Source organism: Typopeltis vanoorti, chromosome 24 (genome assembly GCF_054136105.1).
Source record: "Typopeltis vanoorti isolate ZY-2024b chromosome 24, IOZ_Tvanoo_1.0, whole genome shotgun sequence".
Taxonomy (NCBI): domain Eukaryota; kingdom Metazoa; phylum Arthropoda; class Arachnida; order Uropygi; family Thelyphonidae; genus Typopeltis; species Typopeltis vanoorti.
In genome coordinates, this window is record NC_143572.1 from 29,325,050 (window position 1) to 29,339,396 (window position 14,347).

Consider the following 14,347-nt stretch of genomic DNA (forward strand, 5'->3'; position numbering starts at 1 on the left):
TAAGCAAGCAAACCGGCCCGGTGAACAAACACGGATATAATCATGAATGCTTAAGACAATCCCTCCAGCCATAGGTCTGAAGTGTCAGCTATGCGACACTTCTAAAATCATCCATGATATGGACTCAACTTAGCTTTAGGTAATAGGAAAGTGTAGCTCCGGTTTTCTAAAAGTTAGTTAAAAATATAGGATTTATAAATATATAGGATATAGGATTTATAGGATATATAGTTAAAATATATAGGATTAAATAAAGAAGTATAATTTAGTCTCCTTAGGAGTTAAAGAATTTATTTATTGATTTACTTGTATAAACGTAATACTGCCATATTAAGGCGTTGTTTTAGTATGGCAGTATTAGACAGGTTTTAAGAACTTCAGCAATGTGGATATTTGCTTGTTATCGGCATTTGGATTGTGGCCAGTGGAAACAGAAACATACAAAGAATATTTTGTTTTTGCTTTCACTAGGCGAATTTTCATTTCCATGAAAGCAATCATATTGTTTGATTCTTCAATTTCTAGATAAATAATTATAATAGCGATTTTTTTTTTTTTTTTGCAAGCAACATTATTTCCTCTTTAATTTCGATATCACGTCTCATAACGAACCTCTTGGATACTGTTCCACTGAGCGTGACAGTGTTGTGTCTTTGGTCATCTTTTACACGGAGTCATATATGAAAAATGCATTTTAGATTTATAAGAGTGAACAGATAAAGCAAAGGCATATTGCGTATAAACCTTTTACATACTTCCAGATGTTAAGGTTTGAGGAAAAATAGTATATATATTTTTTTAATTTTAAGATGAGAGATTATGTTTTTTTTTTTTTAATCCAGTAATAAAACTGATATTACAGTCATATAGATAATTTTTACGCATTTCGGCCATACGTTTAGATGACATTTTTCGTTTATTATTTCAATGCTATTATTAATGAAACTCAATTTCTTAGAATCCATACAACTTAACTCACGGTGGATCATACATTAAGCAAACTGTTTTGTAATCTCGACCTAATGCCATACAACACGTAACAACGGACAAAGAAACAACACTGCCGACACATGGTGTTTATGTTTTTTCTTTTTTTTTTCTTTGTTATGTTTTGAATTTTTTATGTTCATTGTGAAATGTTCGTTAATTTGAATTTTCGAAAATAGAGGTGACATAAAATGAGACCTTGCTGTATATAATCATGTGTAATCATGTTTCTCGTTCTGTGGATGACTCGAGTGGTTACAGATCAGAGAGAAACAGACATGTTTCTATAATGAGAAAATTAATTATACCATACACAGCAGTTACTGTCTATAGTAATGAAATGTATTGTTTTACTATTAAATGCGATATCAAAAAGTACTATTATAATATGCAATCTTAAATATAATAATAGAAAGATTTGAGAGCAACTCTTTTCTATTTTTGTAATTAAATGAAAGAATATAACTATTAAATATTAGTTAAAGTTTAAAGTTATATAGAAAAAATTAAAAAGAAGCAATTTATTTGATTTATTTTAAAATAAATCAAATCAAATCTAAAACACCATTTAGAGATTTAGATAGACAATACTAATAAGAGTCATTCTATCAAAGAATAGCTACAGCATTACCCTTGGAGGGGTAATGCTGTAGCAATTACTTGGCTATCCTAAAACCACACAATATTAGAGTAGCATTCAAGCCAGTCAATACTATTCGGAAATTTCAGATCACCGAAAGATCCTCTTCCATTCTACAAGTACAAATAAAACTTTGATGTGTTGCTCTTCTGCCTTGTAGGAGTATAGGAGTAAAACAATGCCGACCATCGACTTCTCACTGTTGCAGTGTTACTGTCGCCCTTCGAGTCTTATTTATACTCGCAGAAACATTTCCAGAACATTCGAGACTTCCCGTGATGAAATCGCAGATGTTTCCGAAAGACAGATACGATTCATCTGCCTGTGCAGTGATGCCTGATCTATACAATTTTCGAAAGATTTGATGACGTATTTAAATCTGTATGGATATTTAAAAATTTTAATTAATTCATGCCCTTTATGGTTTTTGTCAGTGTCTCAACACAAGAATTGCAAGAGGGAAAGATGGAGAGGCTCCACGAAAACTAATATTAGGGCAGAAACACTGTCTTAAACAATAGATATTTCATGTGCTTATTACAAAAATTTCCAGTTTATTGTGAATGCGTTGCCATAATACTTTTTTGAATCTGTTACAGATTCATTAGAATCATTCTTATATCCTGGAAGAACAAGATACTGCTTATCAGGTCATTATGCACGCTAATAAATCATAACACATAATATGAATGAAGAAAAGGAATCGATATATAGAATATGAATAACATTAGTAATGCTGAATGTTGTTTTTACGAGTAAAAAAAAATCTTACTGAATAATCAGTAAATGACAATTATTAAATGAATGCCATCATTCATAGATCACGAGGACCAGCATTACTGTTCTGACTCGCAAAATGTGATGCAAAAAGTTAATTCAACGAATTAGTGATTTTCCACTGTTAGCAAATTAATTTTTTATAATCAAGTATGTACAGTGATGATTATCGTTTCTTTGCATAAATAATTTTGTGTATATAAGCATTCTGGAATAAACTTTATTATTATTTTTTCATTTTTTTTTGCCGCTCGCTGTTTCTTTTTTTAAAAAAGCACTGCAGTTATTCATATGCTGTGTAAAGATTATTTGCTGTCCTTCATATTATGTGGAGATTCACTGTACAGGTTGGCTTACTTAGCAGATTATTACATAATAGAGAAGTACACTGCTTGGAAAGAAGACAAAGGATAACAGAGCATGAGGAACCAACAGCCATGGAGTCCATCTCAATAAAACGCTGCGATGACTGCGATCCTACAGGGCATATCTTCCACAAGCGTACCATAGCGATCAATGGGAATATTGGATCATTCTCCCTGTATACATGTAACGAAGGCTTGCATTGTTGTGGGGTAGACGTCCCGTGACCTCATCCGACTCTCCAATTTAAACCAGAGATATTCAATAGGGTTGAGATCAGGGCCCTGTTCAGGCCAATAAAGTGGGATAATGTTCATGTCCACAAAGCACGCAGTTACAGTAGCAGCCTTATGACACGGTGTGTTGTCTTGATGAAAGAGAGACAATGGTGAGTCTCATCGAAACGCCACAAACTAGGAAGCATTGCATTGTCCAGAATGTTCAGGTACTTCTCGAAGTTCAATGTTTGTGACACCACAAACAGAGGTCAAAGGCCAAACCAGGAAAAACAGAACCATACCATTACACCCACACCTCCGAATTTCATACTTGGGGTTATTCACTCTGGTAAGATGTTTACCTGACATCCGCTACCCCCAAACCCACACTCATCCATCTGCCCGCTAGAGGATATAGGATGATTCGTTGATTCATAACAGAGCTTTCCAAGCTCCACGTCCTGGTATACATGCTCTTTGCTCTACTGAAGACGATGCTGCATGCTCGGGTAATGTGGGGATTTCGTAATAAGGTCCCACCATGGCAACCCATTTTGTCGTGAGCCTCGGCTGAATGTTTTTGTGCGGGTTCATGTTCCAGTCGATGCCCGGATCTCTGCATTCAATACGTAGGTCGAAGAATAGCCGTTTTTACACAGTAATTTACGGTGAGTGTGATGGGTTGTCCACCGCCAGTAGCATTTGTAGTTGACTCGTGCGCTTCCTTCTCTGTATGGTATCACTGATTGTTAACCCAGGATGGCCCAAATTAAGGATATACAGTTGTCTCATTGCTGCGAAAATATAGGGTAATGCCGGCCTCGTTTGCCGAGTGGTTAGCTTATCCGCTCTCCAGCCAAAAGGTTGCGGGTTCGAATCCCGCCGTGGACATGGATGTTTGTCTGTGAAAATACTAGTGGTGGTGGTTGGCGGTAGATGCCGTTGGTGTAGTTGCGGTCAGTTGGTGGATTGAGTGGTAGAGTAGGTGTCTTCCCTCGATGAGTTTTTGGACTCCTGGAGTGTCAAGTAATAATAATAAAATAATAATAATAATAATAAATTGTCAACAATTTGCTGAACAGATAGGCATGCAACATGCCATCATATCACAAGGTCCCTTTCCGTCAGTCCCCTTCTCATTTTCACTCAATCACAATTGCACTGACTTGGGAGCATCATATTCCTCCAATTTATACCGGCTAAAATCAAGTGAACACGTTACATGCCACGATGCAACTTGCCCATGGTGTTTCTATTAACCTCTTTCAAAGCAATGTATTTCTAAAAAGGTGTCAGACATAGAATGTATAATGGAGTTACTCAGTGATAATTTGGTGAGGGGTGTGTTATTCAGGGAGAGATAATTGAAGTACTATGTGACAAGGAATAATGTGAAAAGAGAAAGATGGACGAACTGGATTAGCTTAGGATGTTATAAAATTTCAGTTTGTATAATCTGTATATGATTCGTTGGGGAATCGGACTGTGTGTAATGAAAAGGTTCAAGAGATTTGGCATTGTCCTGACCACGATGTTTAAGTCTCAGCTCTCGCAGGATTCGAAAAGAGGGGAGGAATCGCAAAATAGTTCCATGACATAGAAAGGTCTCCAAGATAGAGAAAGCAAAGCCCAGCCAGATCAGTATCTCAGGAATTATGGTATGGTTTTTTAAGAGCAGAAGAAAGGAAAGGTGGATACATAGGAATAGGATGTTTTATAGTAAGGATAGCACAAAACGACTTTGTGAAAGGTAGATCTTGTGTTACCTTAGTAAATAATTTACTTTTTATAATAAAGTGAGGGAGACGCATTATAAAGGAAAGAGACACTCAATATTACTACAAATTTCAGAATCGGAGCTGCTTTACGTAAACTGGATCAAACAGAAGCGGATATTGGGCACGTTACATGGGTAAGAAGATGCCTGTTGGAAAGAAAACAAATACTATAAGGGCAGAGAGGAATCTACGGAAATACACCTGAGTAACAATCAATCTAACCTCAGATGCCTTTACTTGGGCAACTTCTGTTTAATTGCTTTATTAATGATACGAGGAAATATCCACGTTATTTTTCAGATAATTCAAACAGGAGAGGATAATAATTAATACAGTTGACACAGGGATCCTATTTTCTCGTTCCTGGTTATATACAGAGTGGGTTATCACCGCTACAGTTAATATCACACACTCGGAACCGGGTTTTTATTATAAAAGCTAACTTCAGAGATTGAGTGAGAGACAGAGAAATTTCAAAATCAAAATCTTCGTTTACAAATAAGTAATATCAGAGTAAATTTATTATTGCACGAAAAACGTGTGTGTTTAAAATGTTTGTGTTGAAAGCTGTGTGTTACAAATCTGCATTATAAATAAAATCTATCTCCGAAGGAGAAAAAAGCTCACAAATTTAACATCAAACATCATAAATATCATGCAAAATTCCTTGTCTTCTCTTCAAGATCACAGGATTTGACGAGAACACCCAAACAAACACAATTTACTTGAAACTTATTAAGCACACTTTTTTTTCCTATTAATAATGATCATTAAAATATAATTAACTCAAACCTTTTTCTTTGAGAGCCGAAAGATAATTTATAGCCAACTTTTTTTCACGAAAAACGCATTTCTTCTTTCATATCTTCTTTAATATATCAGATCCTTTTCAATTTCCTTGAAATTCAAAGATAATTTAAAAGTTTCTTTTTCCTTGTGGAACTTCTTCCTTATCCTTGAGTACAAAAGAAGTTTATCACTTTCGACTTCACAATACTTAACTAGATTGCGTTTGCTACTTAACGTATCGAAAGGAACTGTCTGTGATTTCAAAACTATACAACTCTGATTATCAGTTTTATCTGGACACTAACTTTCCTTTCCTTGAACGAAAGCCACCTGTTAATTTTGAGATTAACTGTTTTGAAACAAACTGTTTGTTTGTTTGAAGGATGACAATACATTGGAAGTGATTGCTCACAGTTACATAAACATCAGAGCACATGTAGTCAAAGCCAGCAAGATAGATCATTGGATTGCCTGGATATCAAGAAACAGAGACAAGGAACAAACGAAAGTTATTATTATACGAATAGCCTGATCGCTTATGTTTCTTTGGGAAGCAGTAGTGATAGATAAAATCTAGAGGTGAGAGAGTAAGAGGTGAAGGGCGCAGAACTCCCTTATGATGACAGGAAGCATTCTGCAGACTATGATGGCAATCTCTGCAGACAAACTAATTTCGCTAATTAGCTAAACGTTTGGCTAATTAGCGAAAAATAGGGGCAATATAGAATTATATAAATTACTAAAGTGGCTTATAAATAATATGCCTAGCAGGTGCTGGAGAAATGTTCCAATACACCAGAGGACCAGACCAGAGGGAATCTTGGATTCCTGGTTGGTGGAATCCAAGATTAGACGTGTAAATAATCGTTTATGTGTGCCTCTCACGATGGGCCTCCTAGGATGAGTCTTCTTTCTTATTGGTGGCATCAGTGTAATAATAATAATAATAATAATAATAATAATAATAATAATAATAATAATGGATTACACAATTCGAGCAAAACAGTCTTTCTCAATGTTTCAGCTTGATCTTCAGTTTCCATTTCCTTGAAGAATAGCGAAGAGCATTTTTTTCTCTTGAGTATTCTTCTACCGTCACATGTTTTGTTTTACGTTGCCTTAGTTGTAACATTTCCTACCACAGTATAACTCGATTACAATATTACGAATGCTTTTAGCATAGAATCTCCCTGTTTTCTAATTTGTGTAAATCAGTTTTATATTGAATACTTAAAAGAACTTAATAACACGATCTTTTATTTTACTAAAAAGAAAAGAAAACATATTAATATGCAACACATTAAAAATACTTTTAAGAGATGGGGTTTAGATGCTTCAACTGACCAGAAAATGGAAGTTTTATTGTAAAAGATATTATTTGATGGTTGGCGTGGTCACAAAGGAAGGAGTGCTATTCACAAACATCCAAAACAATTGGTTGCATATGTGTGTGTATGTGGGGGGGGATTAACCATTTCATTTGGGACCTCTAGTTTAGAGGATTGCCTATGTTAGGCTTGCTGTAAAACTAGTGATGTTACAATATCACACTAGACTTCTAGATCCTTACTGGGAAGTATGGTAAAGCATCAGAAGTACTGGGTATCAGTAGTATGGTAGGCAGAATTGCCACCATGTGGTTTTTGACAATGTGACTCTCATCTGAAAGTTAATTTTCATTTGGTGATCATTGGGAATTTATTACTGCAGTAAAATTAAGGGTTGCATATTTATTTTTTTGAAACCAATACATATATATTTCTGAACATTATTAAAAGCACAGAATCTTTCGTTATGTTTCCAAAAGAATTTAAAAGCACACGTTATGTTTTCACGGTTTGGGCATCCAATTTCATTTAAATCAAGAACAGGCCTCCCTATTAGCCTGGTTAATGTTTTTGATTTTTTTATTCTTGTTTGAGTAATATTTGATATTCGCATGTTAATTCTACCATCAATTTCTTAGTTTGGTTATTGGTTAATAAAATATAACCTTCAGCTGATGGTTATATTTTATTAACCAAGAATTCTGTTTTTTAACTCTTTCAGGTAATTCTTTCCAACTACAAAGTGATTTTGTCAATGCATATCTTACAATAATTCCATCAGAAATACAAATTTCTTTAGGAAATAAATTTGAACTCTTATTCAAAAGAAATTGTACATCAATTATAGCAATGATAACCGAAAATTCGTACTTTTCACCCACTATAGATTTTGCATTATCGTTTTCCTTCATTCGTCTTCTTCTTCTTAGATTACTTCATTTGGCACCACAAATAAATAGTTATTTATTATAATTATTATTATTATTTCACCGATTATTAGCTCTGATCTTATATTTTATGTTATAAAATTCTGAACAATTAGAACGTTTCACAAAGAAACTTGCAAAGAATTTTGTGGCTCACCCATTATTTTTACATTACCGAAAGACAGAACACTACAACACAAAACAACAGCTGCAGTGGATGAACGATTACCTTAAGTCCAAAGTCTCTCAACTCTATGGTTTTTTCTTATAGTACTGTTTACCCTTACTATGCCCTATCCTGACCGTTCCTTCAAAAATGAACCTTTTGTGCAGATGACTCAACAACATGTTTTCGCATGCTGTTGGTGTGTTTTTATCTTACTTTGTGTGGGAAAGGTAAAATTTGTATATGTGTTACCTGGAGAGTACAAACATTTTTTTCTATACCAAACTTTAAGAGTTTAAGTCACGATTTTGGGTTAATTATCTGCAGTCTCTCTGTAAAACAACCTAATACTAACAGTTCGGATTTTTGATTATGTGAACGAATTGTTTTCAGATAACTCAAACAATGTCAACAGGTAGCATTAGACAATTTCTAAAATAATCAAGACATGGATATCAGTTTTCAACACTTTTTCCCCCATTCCTGGCATTAATTTCACAGTAGTGATTTTACAATAATTAAACAGAATTGCATTAAGGTATAAAGGTGTGGATTTAAATATCAATATCTATTCAGAATAACTGAGTTAAAAATTCACTGTGGAAAAACACAACAACAAAAGCACACATCATTGTTCATTTAAGTTTATAAATGTATATTTTATTTTGCTGAATTACTATTTACAAGTATATTCACAGAGAAAAATTCGAAAAACATGTAAGTACCTAAAAATATTTCACAATATTTAGTTTACGCTCTTAACATTTTCAAAAGAGTTTAATGAATAAAATTTTTGTTACTCACTGGTGGTTAGTTACATTACATCAAAATAGCTGGTCATGCAAAATTGTTTTTAAATAAGATACCATTGTAACCACACCTCCATACATTTGATATTGTGTCAGTCTAGAAATGACACCATGCCTCCCTAAACATTGTGTGTATTCTTTTGTCACCAAATATACACAAACAGTTTTCGTAAAATGTTCTTAAATGTCCCAAAATAAAGAATCTTTATCGAATTGGATAAAATCTTGAAAGTCTAACTTTACCATTGACGAATTTAAATGATTAGAGATTATTTTCCCCATTATACGAATAGCTGGAAATTCAGTTTCCAAAAATAGTAAATGATTATCAATGTCGTACATTTTTGGTGAAAATCTCTCAGCTTCTTCACAACTAATAGAAAAAACGTTACTTCCATCAGCTCCTGTATCATCAAGTATTAGTTTCCCCTTCTTGGCGAGATGGGGAACTAATACTCACCGAGGTCAACTCTTTTTTGTAAGTAGCTGAGTATATCAGACCATTTCCTATGTAACTTTTCCCAAGTAGTCCTGGATAAATAAATCACTATGTATGTGTCTTCTAAAATAATAATCGGTTTCCATCCTTTTAGAGATAAGTGAAGAGTTTTGTATCATGCTATTTTCCTGAAGAAAGAAACTTTCAATGACTTTTGTGGCTCACCCATTATTTTACTTTACTTTCCTGGACACAAAACACCACAACACAATATAATATCTGCACTGGATGAATTTTTCAGATAATTCAAACTGAAGAGGATAATAATTAATAAAGTTGACACAGGGATCCTAGTTTCTTGTGCCTGGTTATATACCAGCGTGGGCTATGAACTCTTCAGTTAATATCACAGATTCGGAACCGGGATTTTATTATAAAAGCTAACTTCAGAGATTGAGTGAGAGACAGAAAATTCAAAATCAAAATCTTCGTTTACAAATGAGTAATGTCAGAGTAAATTTATTATTGCATGAAAAACGTGTGTGTTTAAAATGTTTGTGTTGAAAGCTGTGTGTTACAAATCTGCATTATAAATAAAATCTATCTCCGAAGGAGAAAAATACTCACAAATTTAACATCAAACATCATAAATATCATGCAAAATTTCTTGCCTTCTCTTCAAGATCACAGGATTTGACAAGAACACCCAAACAAAAACAATTTACTTGAAACTTATTAAGCACACTTTTTTTTCCTATTAATAATGACCATTAAAATATAATTAACTCAAACCTTTTTCTTTGAGAGCCGAAAGATAATTTATAGCCAACTTTTTTTCACGAAGAACGCATTTCTTCTTTCATATCTTATTTAATATATCAGATACTTTTCAATTTCCTTGAAATTCAAAGATAATTTAAAAGTTTTTTTTTCCTTGTGGAACTTCTTCCTTATCCTTGAGTACAAAAGAAGTTTATCACTTTCGACTTCACAATACTTAACTAGATTGCGTTTGCTACTCTTAACGTATCGAAAGGAACTGTCTGTGATTTCAAAACTATACAATTCCGATTATCAGTTTTATCTAGACACTAACTTTCCTTTCCTTGAACGAAATCCACCTGTTAATTTTGAGATTAACTGTTTTGAAACAAACTGTTTGTTTGTTTGAAGGATGACAATACATTGGGAGTGATTGTTCACAGTTACATAAACATCAGAGCACGTGTAGTCAGAGCCAGCAAGATAGATCATTGGATTACCTGGATATCAAGAAACGCAGCGACAAGGAAAATATGAAAGTTATTATTATACGAATAGACTGGTCGCTTATGTTTCTTTGGGAAGCAGTAGTGATAGATAAAATCTAGATGCGAGAGAGTAAGAGGTGAAGTGCGCAGAACTCCCTTATGATGACAGGGAGCATTGCACAGACTACGATGGTAATCATAGGAGCAATATAGAAATATAGATGCTGAAGAAATGTTCCAATACATGAGCGGACCAGACCAGATGGAATCTTGGAACCCCTGTTGGAGCAGTTTTAAGAAAAGGTGTTAGCGACATTGTGTAAATAATCGTTTGTGTGTGTCTCTCACGATGGGCCTCCCGGGATGAGCCTGCTTTCTCCATAGTGGCACCAGTGTAGTAGTAGTAGTAGTAATAATAATAATAATAATGGATTGAACACAATTCGAGCAAAACAGTCTTTCTCAACGTTTCAGCTTGATCTTCAGTTACCGTTTACTTGAAGAATAGCGAAGAGAATTTTTTTCTCTTGAGTATTCTTGTACAAGCACATGATCTGTTTTACGTTGCCTTAGTTGTAACATTTCCTACTTCAGTATAACTCGATTACAATATTACGAAGGTTTTTAGCAAAGAATCTCCCTGTTTTTTTTTTTAATTTGTGCAAATCAGTTTTATATTGACTACATAAAAGAACTTAATAACGTGAGCTTTTATTTTACTAAAAAGAAATTAAGAGCACGACGCATTTACACACATGAAAAAATTTCTGGTAAATCTTCATTTCCAATTCTTTAGTCGGGATGTAGTGTGACTGTTTTTCCTTCTGGAAATTCTTTGTTTCCCAATGCAACAATGCTAGAAGAAAGATCATCAGAAAAAGATAAAGTTCTTTTTCAACTGATACTCTCGCGTTTGTATATATTTGGAATAGACTAGTAGGAGGTTTTCTTCAAAAAAAAAAAAAAATTAAACTTAAAATCTTTTAAATAGTCCTCGTCTACAATTATGTGTGTGCTCGTCCTTGAAGAGTGCAGGTGTTCATAAAAATCAACTAACTTTCATGATAACTTGCATTTTAGTTTCAGTTTTCATACTATCCTTGAAATAAATTCCCCGTTTGAAATATGTTTCTACTCTTAAAAGATTTTCTATCATATTTTGTTTTTCATTTTCTTCTTTATGATAGAAGAGTCAACGGAAGGGAAATAATAAATAAATAAATAAATAATAAACAAATGGATGGCAGCTTTGCAAACTTTGTTTGCTTACACTTGGAGAAATAATTAATCCAAGAATATAATTTCTTAGCATCTTTAATTTGTAGTATAACCAAATGAAAAAGAAAATAAAATTTTGATATTATGCATGCATTTATCAAAACTGATCTTACAGCCATTTTTAGTTTCATACGGTAGACATAATTTTGATTTGCAAAAAAGTGAAAAACCGTTAGATGCGGTGATTAATACTCTTGGAGGGTAATGGATGGCTTGTGTTGAGTTGTGTTGACCCCTAGGGCGCAGAGATTTGAGAGTTTGAGTTCGCTCTCTTAAGGTTTTTGCCTTAAGGGAGCAATTTGAGTCTCCGGGTAAAGTGTTCTCCGGCACGGCCCGCTGAGGGGCTTTGTCAGTGAATGCTTTTCTTCGGAATATGAGCGGTTCTGCTCGGTGTGGATGGAAAGTCATCACTGAGTGGAGCCAACGCTGAGATGGACCGTCTTTCGCCCACGATTGAGTGGCCTAGGGATCGTCAATTTTTAGAGACGGCTTTACCTTTATACAGATGGCAATGCTGTAGCCAATGAAGTACTAATTGAGGCTCGGCTATTGCTGTTACCCTCCTGTCATGATCAGAGCTTTAATAGCTCAATGACACTTTATCCCTACACTCTCCTCTACAGATAACGGGGAAGATGAAAAGCATTCTTGCTTCGCCCCTTTAAGCCAGTCCTTATAAGGATAAGGTGAAAAAAATAATTCTTTTCCTGCAGTTATCAGCATCGGCATTTTGATTGTCACCAGAGTTTGGATTCTAGCCAATGAAAAAAAGAAGAGAGAAAGATAGAGATAAAATAGATTGACAGTTTTCGAGTATTCATTTTTTTTTTGCTTTCGCTTTTTGAGTTTTCATTTCCAAGAAGCAAGTATAATTGCTTCCTTCTTCAATTTCTAGATGTAGATATATAATTATAATAGTAGATGTTTTTCAACTACACAAGTTTCTCTTCAGTTTTGATCTTTCTCTTTCGAGGCACGTATCAATTGATTTCAAATGACTAGTTTCTAGTTTTCTTTAAAAAAAACATAAAATAGATAGAGAGATAAGCATATCTCAACGTTAAATTTACTCTTCAGTGTTTCGCATATGTTATCAAATGTTAATGTCACACACAGACGAATAACGTCATTATATAAACATGACAATGAAAAAAAATTATTCATTTCATAATAACAAAATTTTAGCTGATAAAAAAAATAAAAAACATTTTTCCCGCTTCATTAAGAATTGTTTTGTTTTTAGTAGAGATTTCGAGATTAATGCATCGTAATATGGATGCATGTGCTCCAAATGATTGTGAGCATGAGATAACAATATGTTCCCTCTTCTAACACAGTTACGCACTGATTACGAAAATGAGAGAAATGGCTTAATAACTGAAAATCGTGTTTTCTTTCCAACACATTTTTTTTAAATTATATTTTATGATTCATATTAAAATACGATTAATTTGTTCGAAGAATTTCAACTATTCAGTAAGTTCGCTTTGTAATTCTAAAATGATGTTGAAATCCTTTTTATGTGAATTTTAATTTTTTTTGTATTCTTGCAAAACCGAAGCTCTACACTCATATTTTAACTTTAACAATTTTTACGTTTCAAGACAATTTGTTCCCCCCCCCCCTCGTCCTTTCTGGCAAGGTCATTTATTGAACAAGGGGTAGTAAATAGCGTGAACAAGAAAGGATGAAACAATTATTGCATTTTTTCAAGTGATTGAATTTCACAAATTCATTCAACATCATAAATTGACTAGCATTTTATAAGCCCAAAACAATAAATATACCATAAGAGGCATAAAATATTGATTATTTGAAGAAAGGAATTAATACATGAAAAACGTCGTCTCAAAAAGTATTTGTGATATTAAAAGCAACAACAGTGATACAGTAAAAAAAAAAAAAAAAAAAAAAAAAATATATATATATATATATATATAGTAAAGTTTACAATAATAAAATATTTATATAGTTATAAAAGCCCTCTTTATTTCACAGAATTAGTTTCACCGAATTTAGTTTCACCGAAAATTTTTTGGATCACAAAGTCACTCCAATAGCTATTTGAGCTTTGATTACTCGTACATTTTTAGTTTACCATTTTCACTCGACAAATTATTTATTTTTGTTGGGACAGCGTAGAATGCAAAGAACCTTTACGAGGGTTTTTTCATCTGTAGATGAGTTACGGGGTCTCCTACGGAGATGGGGTATGTATTTTTATGCACGAGTTTCCTTGCGGAAACTCGGTCTTTTGGCTTCGCAAAACACGCAATCTTGACAAAAGAACATACGCAATTAACAGACATAAGACTTCATGCATTTTAAGAGTTTAATAATGTTAACCTTCCCTTAATAGATTTATTAAATAAATAAATAGTTTTATATTTAATTATAATAAATCATTTCAGTATATCCACTGAATGTTCATTTTATTTAGCCAAAAAATCATATACGTTTAAATACACCATTTTAATAAATCATTACAAAGAAGTATAAATAGATATATAAAATATAAATAAATAACTGGAATTAGGTGAGATGCGGTGATTAATACCCTTGGAGGTAATGGATGGCAATGCTATAGCCAATAAAGTAC